The sequence below is a fragment of the Eubalaena glacialis genome, chromosome 7 (assembly GCF_028564815.1).
Source record: "Eubalaena glacialis isolate mEubGla1 chromosome 7, mEubGla1.1.hap2.+ XY, whole genome shotgun sequence".
In the NCBI taxonomy this organism is placed as follows: Eukaryota; Metazoa; Chordata; class Mammalia; order Artiodactyla; family Balaenidae; genus Eubalaena; species Eubalaena glacialis.
In genome coordinates, this window is record NC_083722.1 from 94,046,927 (window position 1) to 94,059,259 (window position 12,333).

General features: G+C 40.1%; 1 protein-coding gene across 4 annotated transcripts in view; it reads right to left on the bottom strand.

The window, feature by feature from the left end:
* EIF4E3 (eukaryotic translation initiation factor 4E family member 3) overlaps nucleotides 1-12,333 on the bottom strand; it is a 69,979-nt gene that overhangs the window by 39,869 nt on the left and 17,777 nt on the right. For 3 of the 4 annotated variants that reach the window (XM_061195530.1, XM_061195529.1, XM_061195531.1), the window contains exon 2: nucleotides 1,458-1,605. The exons of the other annotated variant lie outside the window; for it this stretch is intronic. The gene's annotated coding sequence lies outside the window, so the exon portion shown is untranslated. The remainder of the gene's footprint in view (nucleotides 1-1,457; nucleotides 1,606-12,333) is intronic. 4 annotated transcript variants of the gene reach the window in all.

Below are 12,333 nucleotides of genomic sequence, written 5' to 3' on the forward strand. Positions count from 1 at the left end.
AGAGCCAGGATCTGAACATACGTATTCAGGCTCCAGAGTCTAGGCTTCTAACTGCCAGTCTCTACTGCCTCTCTAACTGGAAAACTAACAGGTCCACATAGTATAAATAAGAAAATGAATAGTAAGTCTCCTTCCCTCCCAAGGCTATCAATCTTCTTGCCCAGAGGAAACCACTGTTAACAGTTTCCTTCCGGAAAAATGCAACTATATGCAAGTATATGCCTGTAAAGGCATATATCTACATATATAAATTGTATACCTACCTATATCTTTTATAAGGAAATAGAAGCATTTTATACCATTGCTGCACCTCCTTATCTTAATTGACATTATATATTTGAAGACTTTCATATCAAAACATATAAATCTACTCATTTAAGGACTGCAAAGTAATCCATTCTAAAGAAGTAATGTAATTTAATTCAATAACCCTCAAGATTTATTTGGTTTGCAGTCTTTTTCTTTGATAAATAATGCTACCATAAGCATTTTTATATTTAATGTCTTTCCTCATCTGCACAAGTTTATTTCAGAATAAGTTTGGAGAAGAAGAATTTTTGCCTGTGTCTAAAATTGCTAAATTACATTGCTAAATTACCATGCAAATGGTTACATACATTTATACATAATTGATTTATAAATAATGGCTGATTCTGAAATTTTATATTTACTTAGTGACATCTTTAATCTTTATATAAAATTCTAAGGCATTGGTAGAAAGGGAGTTTTTGCTTTCTATTGATTAAAACTAGTCAAACTGTCAAGTTTAGCTTCTTCCTTATGTTCTGTGACAATACTCTCAGCAAGAAAGGGATATTTTTAAAGTTTTAGCTGTAGTTTCTAAAAGAGAGTATGCACCACATGAAAAATTACTTTCAGAATTTAGAACTAGGAACAGTCTGGCAATTTGTCTTTATTGAATATCAATTATGTACCTCCCTCTCTTTTTGCTTTGGCTTCCAGGATGCTCGAAATTACATCTGCTGTTCAATCACAACATCAATATTAACCAATGAAGAAGCATCACTATTTTTATGTTAATCTATTCCTATTTTTATGTTAATGATCCAATTGCACGTGTGCATCTTATACCGTGAACCCCTCAAATCTGTTTTGGAAGCGGATGATATACAAAAAATATAAAATTTAAATCACCTTAAGATTAATAAAAGAAGTCAGGCAACATGACTAAGGTGAGAAGCAAGGAGGGAAAAATGGGCATACTTTCGTTCCCTCCCTGTTTGAAATGTGTAAGAGACTTAACTCTTGTTATCACTCTTCAGAATCATCCTTAGACGATAATAAATGAGGAAAATGCCCCTCATCTTTCCCACTTTGCAACTGGGCAGCAGGAATTCCAATAATTTCAGGGTAGAAAGGGAACTTGGAGATTATCTACGCACACCAATCATATTACAAATGGAGAAACTGAGGCCCAGAGAGGTGAGGTGACTTACCCGAGGCCACAGCTCTAGGAAATAACACAGGCAGGACTAGAACGTGGGTAGCTTGAGATCCAGGCCAATGTGCTCTCCCACTGCATAACACGCAACTCAGACAGCTTGGGGCGGCAGGAGGGAGGAAGAGAAGGTGACCCCACAGTCCCTAGCAATGAAAGCAACAAAAAAGACTTGAGGCACTCATAAATAATTAAGCAATTAGCTGCAGCAGCTACTCCCCTCCCTTCCAGCATCCAGTCACCAAGGCAACTTGGGCAGGGTGCCTGCTGGTTGCCTAGTAACAGTGTGGTCTGCTCCCCTGACATGCTCCCTAGGCATCAAAAAGGATTTGAGAGCCGGGAAGAGCCTTAGACAGGGACCACTACTCCAAGACCTTCATTTTCCAAATGGGTAAATGGAGGCCCAGAGAAGCCAAGTAACCTGCCCAAGGTCACACAGCTACTCAGAGGCACAGCCAGTCTCCATTTCTAGTTGCTTTCCATTGCACTATGGCTGCCTCAGGGACACTGCAGATGGAGGAGAGGAGATCTCTCCACAGTTCCTAGAAGAACAAGAAAGTAAGATGGAGAGAGCAAGCAAGAAAGAGACAGAGACCTTCAGCTTTCATATGCAATTAACAGGAGCTGGTAATCCCATCGGCCCGACTTTCATCATCACCATGGCAACATGGGTGAGGTGGGTACTGGTTGCCTAGTAACAAGTGGTCCTCTGTCTTCCCCTCACATCCGGCTCCCTGGGAGTCACAGGAACAGTAGAATGTTGGAGCTGGAAGGGAAGGCAGGGATCCGAACTCAGTCTCCTCCTTTGACTGAGGTTCAGGGCCACTGTACAAGGTGACACAGCCACAGAGCTAGCTAGTGACAGGGACTCGTTGGTCAGCCAGTCTTTCCTGAATTCACTCCATTTATTGCTGTCACAGCACTGTGGAAAGGGAAGCTTCACTCAATAAAGACAAAACGTGGCAGGGGAATGGCAAGTGGTCCCCAGGAGGTATTTCTACCGCTTGTCTAAACGGTGGCAATTCTGCACACGAGGCCTGGCACACAAGGGGCACTCCACACAGTATGAAACACAGGGTCTCTAAAGTCAGAACACCTGAGTCAAAAGCCAGTTCTCCCCAAACCTGGAAAGCTTCTTATCCCTCTGCACCTCTGTCTCCACATCTAAGAAATGGGCATCCTGATAGTCCCTACCTCTCGAGATGTCATTAGGATTAAATGAGAAAACGTACACATCAAGTATACAGTAAAGATGTAGTAAATGTTAAGTAGTCATTTATTCCACTTTCAGTAAATATTTGTTGCATGTCTGCTATGTAAATGCCACTGTTCTAGGCTCTTGAGATTCATTAGCGAGCAATACAGACAAAAGAAATCCCTATTTCAGGAAGCACACTTTCCAGTGGAATGAATATTTGATATACACACACACACACACACACACACAATACATATATCTATTTAAGTGTTCGTTGAATGGGTGGAGAAACTCATTGGCAATATGCTATGTTTATGTTACTGGGCTCCTTCTCTAAGACTGAGAAGTTTCCTGTTTACAGGGTGTGATGCTATAAATATGCAGGCCTGTCTTGTATGTGGAAACTCCCGTCGTTTTCCTTTCTTTTAAAAGCTCGGAGGAAAAAGGAAGGCAGTGGCCACTAGATGGCAGACCTGTCTCCCCAGATACTGGGCCTGGAGGCACGGGGCAGGGGCACAGACCCGGACAGACACTTCCAGCAAAGGCAAGGGCTGCAGTTGGTCCGTCCCAGGGCAAGGCTAGGAGGGGTGGGGGAGACTAGAAACGCCTCTGGGACACTGGGGGTGTAAGGGGAGACTGTAGTGTGGTGTAAGAGTGATTGCTTTAGTGAGACTGAATCCTGCCTTAACCAAGACCTTGCCCCAGGTAAGCTGCGTGACCCGGGGAAGTTTTATTCACCTTGCTGAGCTCCAGATTTCTCCTGTGGAACAAAGAGGTAATAACAAGAGCTCCCTCTTGTTGCTGCTTTGAGGCATGCAATGAGAAAACATGTCTAAGGCACCTTGCAAGCTGCACATCGAAAAAGCTCAAGCAATGTTACAGAATCTAAAAGACCCCTGAAGGTCTGGTTCAGGGTTGCAAGTGGAAGAGAGAGGGGTAAGGGAAAGAGCACTTATTAAAGCCCTTGTGATGAGGAGATGGCGGTCCTCCCAGTCACTGGGCTTGGAAATTGCGGCATTGAGGTTCGGTTGTCCCACCTTCCACCTCTCTGTCCACACATCAGCCCCAGAGTCCTTGTCCTGTTCTTCCTGCCCTTGCACTGGTCTTCCTCTTTATTCCCAGGGGTAGCACCCGCTCCCGGGCCTCACCTGCTGAGGTCCAGCCAAGCACACTAGTCTCCCTGCTTCCGGCACCAGCCCCCCTCCAACCCGCTATGGGACAGCAGCCTAAGCAATTCTCCCCAAACACCCATTTGACCATGTCTAAAGGGCTCCACTGGCTTCTTACAGCTCTTGGGAGAAAGCTCAGACTCTTTACGGTGGCCACCAGGGCTCAGCATCTTCTGGATCCTTCCTGCCTTTCCAAGTCCGTGGCAGCATTGAGGCATCGGCCCCTGTTGGTTCCTCTCCTGAACCTCCAGCCCCTCTGTTCTGCACAGCTGCCCCTTCTCCCATGCAGGCCTCCTGGGCAACCTCCTGCTCTACAGCAAGTCGCCTCCACCCCTGATCACTTCCTTCCCAGCACGTGTCCCAGCCGCAATGACCTAGCGCATCCCACACCAGAACATCCGGTCCCAGAGGGCCAGGCCCCTGTTCTGCTCTGCTGTGCCCACAGCCGGCCATATGTATGGCACATCACCAGGATCTGTTCAGTAAATGAACTGGGTATGCAACAGCTACTGATTGAAAGGAACAGTCTGTGCATTCATCTCCCAGTTTCTAGACTTTCTCCCCGGTCAGTGTATCGTTTGTGGGGATGGCACATTAGTCTTCCTAAAAAGCAACTCCTACTGTTGGGCATTTAAATTGTTACCAAGGTTTGTCTCTACTATGTGCCCTCCCCTCCCTGCAATAAATATACTCTGCAAACCACTGACTCCTTATCAAAGAGTAGTTATTAATGCTCCCCCAGGCCAGTCAATCAACCAGAGAGGTGAGGATGACTCAGATAAGAAACTGGACCTGAAGAGGAAGGCCAGCAGGCTTCCACATGGTCTTTGGAAGTTTTTAAAGGAGAGGAAAAGACGGACAGTAGAGAGGCAAGGTGAGCTGCCCACACTTAACAGCTGGGTGATTTTGGAAAACTGAGTCAAGCTCTTTGCGTCTCCTTTTTTCTCATTTGAACAGTGAGTGCCGCGCTAGTCCCTGCCTCACAGAGCTGTCTGGAGGCGAGGCTCTGCGTGAACCCTTAAAATGCCCCCCGAGTGCTGGGCGCTGTTTCCTCATGACCGCTCCTGGCGGGGAGAGCCGCACACCTCCTGTGCTGGTTTGAACACGGGTGTGCTCCTCTGCACTCTGGAGAGTTAGAGAAGAATGTGTAGAGCAACCGACTGTCCTGGTTTGCCTGAGACGGTCGGGACTGGGGCACGGAAAGCCCTGGAAAACCCCTCCTCGGTCCTCGGCAAACCGGGGCGGTTGGTCGTGCTAGGAGCACGTCCCCGGAGCACGGGCTGTTGCACGTGGCTTGCCATGTCCATCATGGAGGCCTCCAGTCCCCACAGCGGCTGAAAACTGCTGGTATAGTGGGAGTGTATTGCTGGTAGAGTGACCAGCAACCAGCCGGTCACTTCTTCACGGCTAAGAAGCTCACTGCTTTACGGATACGATTTCGTTTTGCGCTGTCAGTTATGGCTCAGATATCACTAACGGGAGCATTCTGCAAGCCAGTATTCTGAGGAAGGGCATCGTGCTTTCCCCAGCTTTATGTTTAAGCTTAAATAATCACATCATTCTATGGCTTAAGAAATCCTGATATAGAACATATCAACTTCCTCGGCAAACTGTTAGCCATGTTACGAAATGACCACCTGTAGCTTATTTTCCATATTCGCCTAAGTTCCTTGAGGGTGGGAAGCCTACTTTTGTGGTCTCCACAGAACAGATGGCTCGTGTAGCGGATACTCAATAAATATTGGGATGACGAATCCCTGTGTGATTAAAACATTCATGAAGTGTTTTATAAGTCATTTACTTCTTAAAAGCTGAGTAGTCTAAAACTTGAGAAGCTATTATCAACTGATGGGCGATTAGAAAAGGAAAATAAGCAATTTTTGAAATGAAACCACACTACTTGTTTTCTAAAAAAAAAAAAAAAAAACCTGTAATTGTATAAAATTCTTAGAATAACTACCGTATGCAAAGTGCTACATTAGGAATCACGAAGATGCTTTCAAACAGCATTTTAGGCCAATGAAAACTTGCAGTCACTTAATCTCTTACCATCAGCAGGAAATGCATGCTCCCAATAAAGAAAGATATTGTCAGTTTTTCACTTCTTTCCTGTTGATTTTCATTTGTTACATATTCTGTAGATAATGTTAATTTGCACGTTATGGTATTTCTTTAAAAGTTTCTTGGTTTTTATGGTAAGATGGTGCCTTTTTCTGGGAAGTGAGGGATATGCACATATTATTTACACAAAGTGTGTTACAAAATGTGGTCCCTAGTGGGAGTTATGAGCAACATGGTAGCCCACAGATCACCTTGCACGTGTGTCTTGTGTCATAAATATTTACTATGTTGACAATGATCTTGGAGATAATTAAGAATCATTTTTGTCCTTTCAAAACCTTCTAGATCCCTCAGAACTAAACTCTGAATTATCCTAACTTTGAGTTGATTCTCTATCATTCCTAAAATACCCAAGGGTCATCTTTTATATTGTATGAAACATAATCTTGTCAATAAAATACAGTATCATTTCTTTCATATGTTGCAAAAGCATAGTCAATGATGCAAATAATCTCCTATCTTTCATTCTGAGGGAAAACCATTAATAAGACCATACTCTTTGCAAGAATCGAAATTTAGCAGTAAGAGGGCACAAACCATCCATAAAGGCAAGACATACATTAGCAGTAAGGAAACAAGCCTAATGATTATAATGTCCAGATGGAAATGAATAACTGAATCATTCTCTGTCAAATCAAATAGCATCTTAATAAGTTGTTGCATCATCTCTGTTGATTTAATTTAACTGGAAGAGAGGAGAAAATGATTATGACCTGCAAAAATATCTTCATTTCCCATGCTCATTAACATTTGCCCTGTGAATCTCCTTCCTTTTATTCTGAAGGTGAAGTTACCTCCAAAATGGTCTTTAGATTTCTTTCCCTCAGAAGCAGCCCATGTCAAAAAAAAAAATAGCCCCAAACTGGAATGAAATTATTGGAATTTTAAAAAATGGAACCCCAGTGTTTGGTCAAATCTTTTATCAAAGAAAGAATTCAAACACTTCTTTTGCAGGCAAGCTGGTAAGTACATGTTGTCATGGAAACAGGATGTATTCAAATTATACTAGGAATGACGTTCTTCATCTAACTAGGTGTTCATCTCCTCTAAATGGGGAGAAATTGTTGTAGCTGAAATCCATTATATTTCTTTCAAATCTGCATTAAAAACAATCATTCCCTTTATTTTATATAGAACTACAAAGACACAGAGCCTCACTCTCATAAAAGGGAGAATTAAAATTACTTTCAAAAGAACTGGGGCATAAATAAAAGGCATAAAATGAAAATGAATCCCATGATATAAATCTTTTGATGCACAGTGAAGGGGTGAAGGATGGAAATCAGACAATATAATACCACCTTCATTAACAATAGGACATATTTTTCTTCTATGGCATTAGTGACTATTTTTTACAGAATGATCTAGGCCAGTTCTCTGGAAGTTGGGGTGATTTGTTAACAGGTGTACTGTCACTGCTGCTGATTACAGTACAGGCCCTTGTTAATTGACACGCATGTAAGAAAGACACAGAAGAAAGGCAAGGCTGTGATGAGCAGTCATTTCCCACTACTTAGTAAGGCAATCATCAAGAAACACATGGTACAAGCTAATTTTGTGGGGAAAGAGTCACAGCATGGAAGGCCCATGAAGTCACAGTATATCTAAGAGGTAGCCGGAAATTCTTTTTGGATCAAGATGTTCCTTTGGGAACATCTTGTAATTTTTTTCAGGTGAAGATAATTTCTCTACCTCCTTCCAAAAGATGAAAAAAAAGATTTTTCATGTTTTGCAGCCTAGAATGCTGAGGTCTCAACAAAACCTTTGTCCAAGCACTTAAGACAATGATCATTCAAATTAAAATGCCAACAGTTCCAAAATATACAAAGAACTCTTAAAACTCAACAATAAGAAAATGAACAACCTGATTTAAAAATGGGCAAAGACCTGAACAGACAACTCACCAAAGAAAATATACAGATGGCAAATAAGCATATGAAAATATGCTCAACATCACGTGTCATTAGGGAATTATGAATCAAAACAACAACAAGATACGAGTACACACTGATTAGAATGGCCAAAATCCAAAACACTGACAACACCAAATGCTGATGAAGATGTGGAGCAACAGGAACTCTCATTCATTGCTGGTGGGAATGCAAATGGTACAGCCATTTTGGAAGACAGTGGCGATTTCTTACAAAACTAAACATACTCTTACCATACGATCCAGCAATCATATTATATGATATTTAGCCAAAGTATTGTAGTTGAAAATATGTTCACACAAAAATCTGCAGATAAATGTTTATAGCAACTTGATTCATAATTGCCAAAACCTGGAAGCACCCAAGATGTCCTTCAGCAGGTGAATGGATAAATGAACTGTGGTACATCCATTAACTGGAATATTATTCAGGGATAAAAAGAAATGAACTATCAAGCCATGAAAAGACATGAGGAAGCTTAAGTGCATATTACTAAGTGACAGAAGTCAATCTGAAAAGGCTACGTACTGTATGATTCCGACTATATGACACTCTGGAAAAGGGAAAAACGTGGAGACGGTAAAAGGATCAGTATTTGCCAGGAGTTAGCAGGGAGGGAGGGAGGAATAGACAAAGAAAAGAGGAATTTTAGGGCAGTGAAACTACTCTGTACGGTACTCTAATGGTAGATACATGTCATTATACATTTGTCCAAACCCAATGAATGTACAGCACCAAGACTGAATCCTAATGTAAACTACAGACTTTGGATGACAATGATGTGTCAATGTAGGTTCATGGATTGTAACAAATGGACCTCTCTGGGTGGGATTTTGACAGTGGGGGAGGAAGTGCATATGTAGGGGTAATAGGAGTAACGGAAGTCTCTGTACCTTCTGCTTAATTTTACTGTCAACCTAAAGCTACACTAAAAAATACTACTTTAAAAAAAATACCAACAGCAATAATAGCTACAATTTCATGACTGCTTAACTATGTTCCACATTTACTTATCTCAGCTATTCCACATATCAACCCTATGCGGTAGATACAATTATCATCCCTGTTTTACACACTGGAGGCTCAAAATGGTTAAAGAACATTCCCACAATTACACAGCAAGACGTACAGAGTTGAAACCCAAGTCAGCCTGGTTCCAAGCCTGTGCTCCTAACATGTACAAACTCTTCTCTTGAGGACAAGTTTCACCTCCCTGAAGACGTCTCTCTGTCATATGAAAAATGAGCTCGGCCTTTGACTTAGGGAAGGATTCGAATTATGCTCCCAAATGCTAAAAACAGAACACTGTGGAAAAAGTGTACAAAGACTATATATGCTTATTAAATAAACAATATGGGACTAGTAAACATCAGAGTTCAACTACAAATTAACAGCTGTTTTAGCATTTGCTGTAAGTTTGGTCGAACCATCTGCTTCTAGAGAGGAACTGTTTACGAGATATAAACCAACAGATCCAAGAATCTCAATGAACTCCAAACACCAAAAACATGAAGAAAATCACACCAAAGCAGAGCATAATCAAATTGTTCAATACCAGGAAAAAGATACGCTATGAACAGAGAAACAAAAATAAGGATTAGAGAAGATTTTTCACGGGAAATAATACAAGCAAGAGGATAGTGGAGCAATCTCTTCAAAGTGCTGAAATTAAAAAATGTCATCTTAGAATTCTATGTCCAGTAACACATCTTTTCAGAGACAATGGAGAAGAAATATGCTTCCAGCAAAATGGAGTAGAAATGCTTTTCTCAGTTTTTCTCACGGAGTACAGTGAAAAATCCTAAACATTATATATGAAACAAACAGAAGGTTTAAAGAAGGTGGCACACCAGCTAGGGACCTTGGGACCCAAGGAATGACATGATGGCGAGTTCCCTGGGATTTTTTTTCTTCTTCTTTTTTTTTTTTTTTTGGCCACATACATCCCAGATTTGGAGCTGGAAAAGCTGACAACCTGGAAATGACAATGGGTACAGACAAGAAAAGCCCCAACAAAAGCCTTTCTCCCTAACCAAAGGACACGGAAAGGAGTAGCCAAGCAAGATAAAAACTTTTAGACAAGAACTACTCTACACCAACCAAACACCATGGGAAAGACTGTGACCCTACCTCTACCCAAGCCAGCAAGGCCAAGAGGGGAGCTTAGGCTTCTACCTTTACCAGGCAGAGTGGATCAAATAAACAAACAATGACATGAGCAAAAACCCCGTGATCCTACAATATCTTATATACAAAAAACTCACTTCAAATACAACATGGTTAAATTGAAAGGAAAAGGATGGAAAAAGATATACCACGTAAATATTACTCTAAAAAAAAAAAGTTAAGAGCGGCTCTCCTAATATGAGATAAAATAGATTTCAGAGCAAAGTTTACTAGAGACAAACAACATTACCTAAGGATGAAAGGATCAACCCACCAGGAAGACATAATGACTCCAAATATGTGTGCACCAAACAAAAGAGCCTCAAAATACACAAAGCAGACCCTGAAAGAGCAGAAAGGAGAAAGGCAATCCACAATTATAGTTGAAGACTTCAACACTCCACTCTCAGCAATTGATAGAACTATGAGACAGAACATCAGCAAGGGTAAAGAAGAAATGAACAACAAAATCAGTCAACAATATCTAACTGAGATATACCGCACTTTAGCAGAATACACATTTTTTTCAAATGCTCTATAATGTTCACTAATATAGATTACATCCTGGACATAAAACAAACCTTAACAACAACAACAACAAAAAGAGCAGAAAGGCAACAGGACAGAAGCAGGTTAAAAGTAAAAAGGATAGAAAGTCTATTTTTCTTTCTGCAGGTAATACACAAAAACTTTCAATTTAACAAATATTTACTGAGCACCTCCCATGAACCAAGACTATATGAGAAAAACTGTTAAGAAAACAAAAGAACTTCAAGAATTCATTGGAAACCACCCACCCATGTACACACGCAAACACAAGCAGACATCCTGAAATCCCAGGCATAGACTGTAAGCAAAATTAGACATTACATTGATCCTTAGCTTGATTTTATGAGCATATCCTACCATGAAATAATTTTTTAAATAAAAAAATAAAAGTAGATAAAAGATATACTGTGCCACTTCTAATCAAAAGAAAACTGGAGTGGCTATATTATTATCACACTAATTAAATTTCAGAGCAAAGAATATTACCAGGAATGACAAAGGTCAATTAATAATATAAAGGAGTTACTTCATCAAGAGGACACAGCAATTCTAAACATGTTGCTCCTGACAATAACAGAACTCCAAAATACACGAAGAAAAAACCGTTAGAAGTGCTAAGAGAAATATGAAAATCCATAATTAGAGTCTGAGATTTCAACACCCCTCTCTCAATAACTGATAGAACAAGTAGACGGAAAATCACTAAGAGTATAAAATATTTCAACAACGTTATCGACTGACTTGGCCAGACATTTATAGAACATTCTATTTAACAACCACACAATACACATTCTTTTCAAGTACACATGGAGCATTTAAGTAAGACAGACCATATTCTGGGCCATAAAACAACTCGCAATAAATTTAATAGAATTCAAGTCACACGAGTATGTTCTCTGATACGATGGAATTAAATTAAAAATTAATAACAGCAATATCCCTGAGAATCTCCAAATATATATAAGCTAAATAACACACTTCTATATAACCCATGGTTCAAACAAGCAATCAAAAGGGAAATTAGAAAGTATTTTCAAATGAATAAATATGAAAACACACACATCAAATTTGTGGGAGGCTGCTAAAATAGTACTGAGGGAAAATTTTATAATAAGAATGCTTAGAATAGTGGTCTCAAATCAATGAACTCGGCTTCATGTTAAGAAACTGGGAAGAGAAAACTGGACTCAAATTAAGTAAAAGAAAGGAAATAATAAAGATCAGAGTAGAAACCAATAAAGTGGAAAACAAAAAAACAACAGAGAAAATTAATGAAACAAAAATATAGTTCTTTGAGATTTTAAAAAACTGACAAACCTCTAACCAGACTGTTCAGGAAAAAATTGAGAAGAAACAAACTACCAAAATCAGGAATGAGATAGATGGTATCAAGCAGACTCTACAGATAGCAAGGGAATTCTAAAGAAAACAAAGGGCTGATTAATAAGTCTCTGAAAATGAATTAACACTGATGAGATGGAAAAATTCCTTGAAAGACAAACTACCAAAGTTTACTCAAGAAATAGATACTAACCTGAATAGCCATATATCTATAAAAGAAATGTAATATGTAGTTAAATACCTTCCCACAAAGGAAATTCAAGGCTCAAATGGCTTCACTCGTGAACCTACCAAACATTTAAGGAAAAAATAATACCAACTACATAAATTCTTCTTCTACACAAACTACACAAAAAAAAAACTGGAAAGGAGAGAATACTTTCCAACTCATTCTATTAG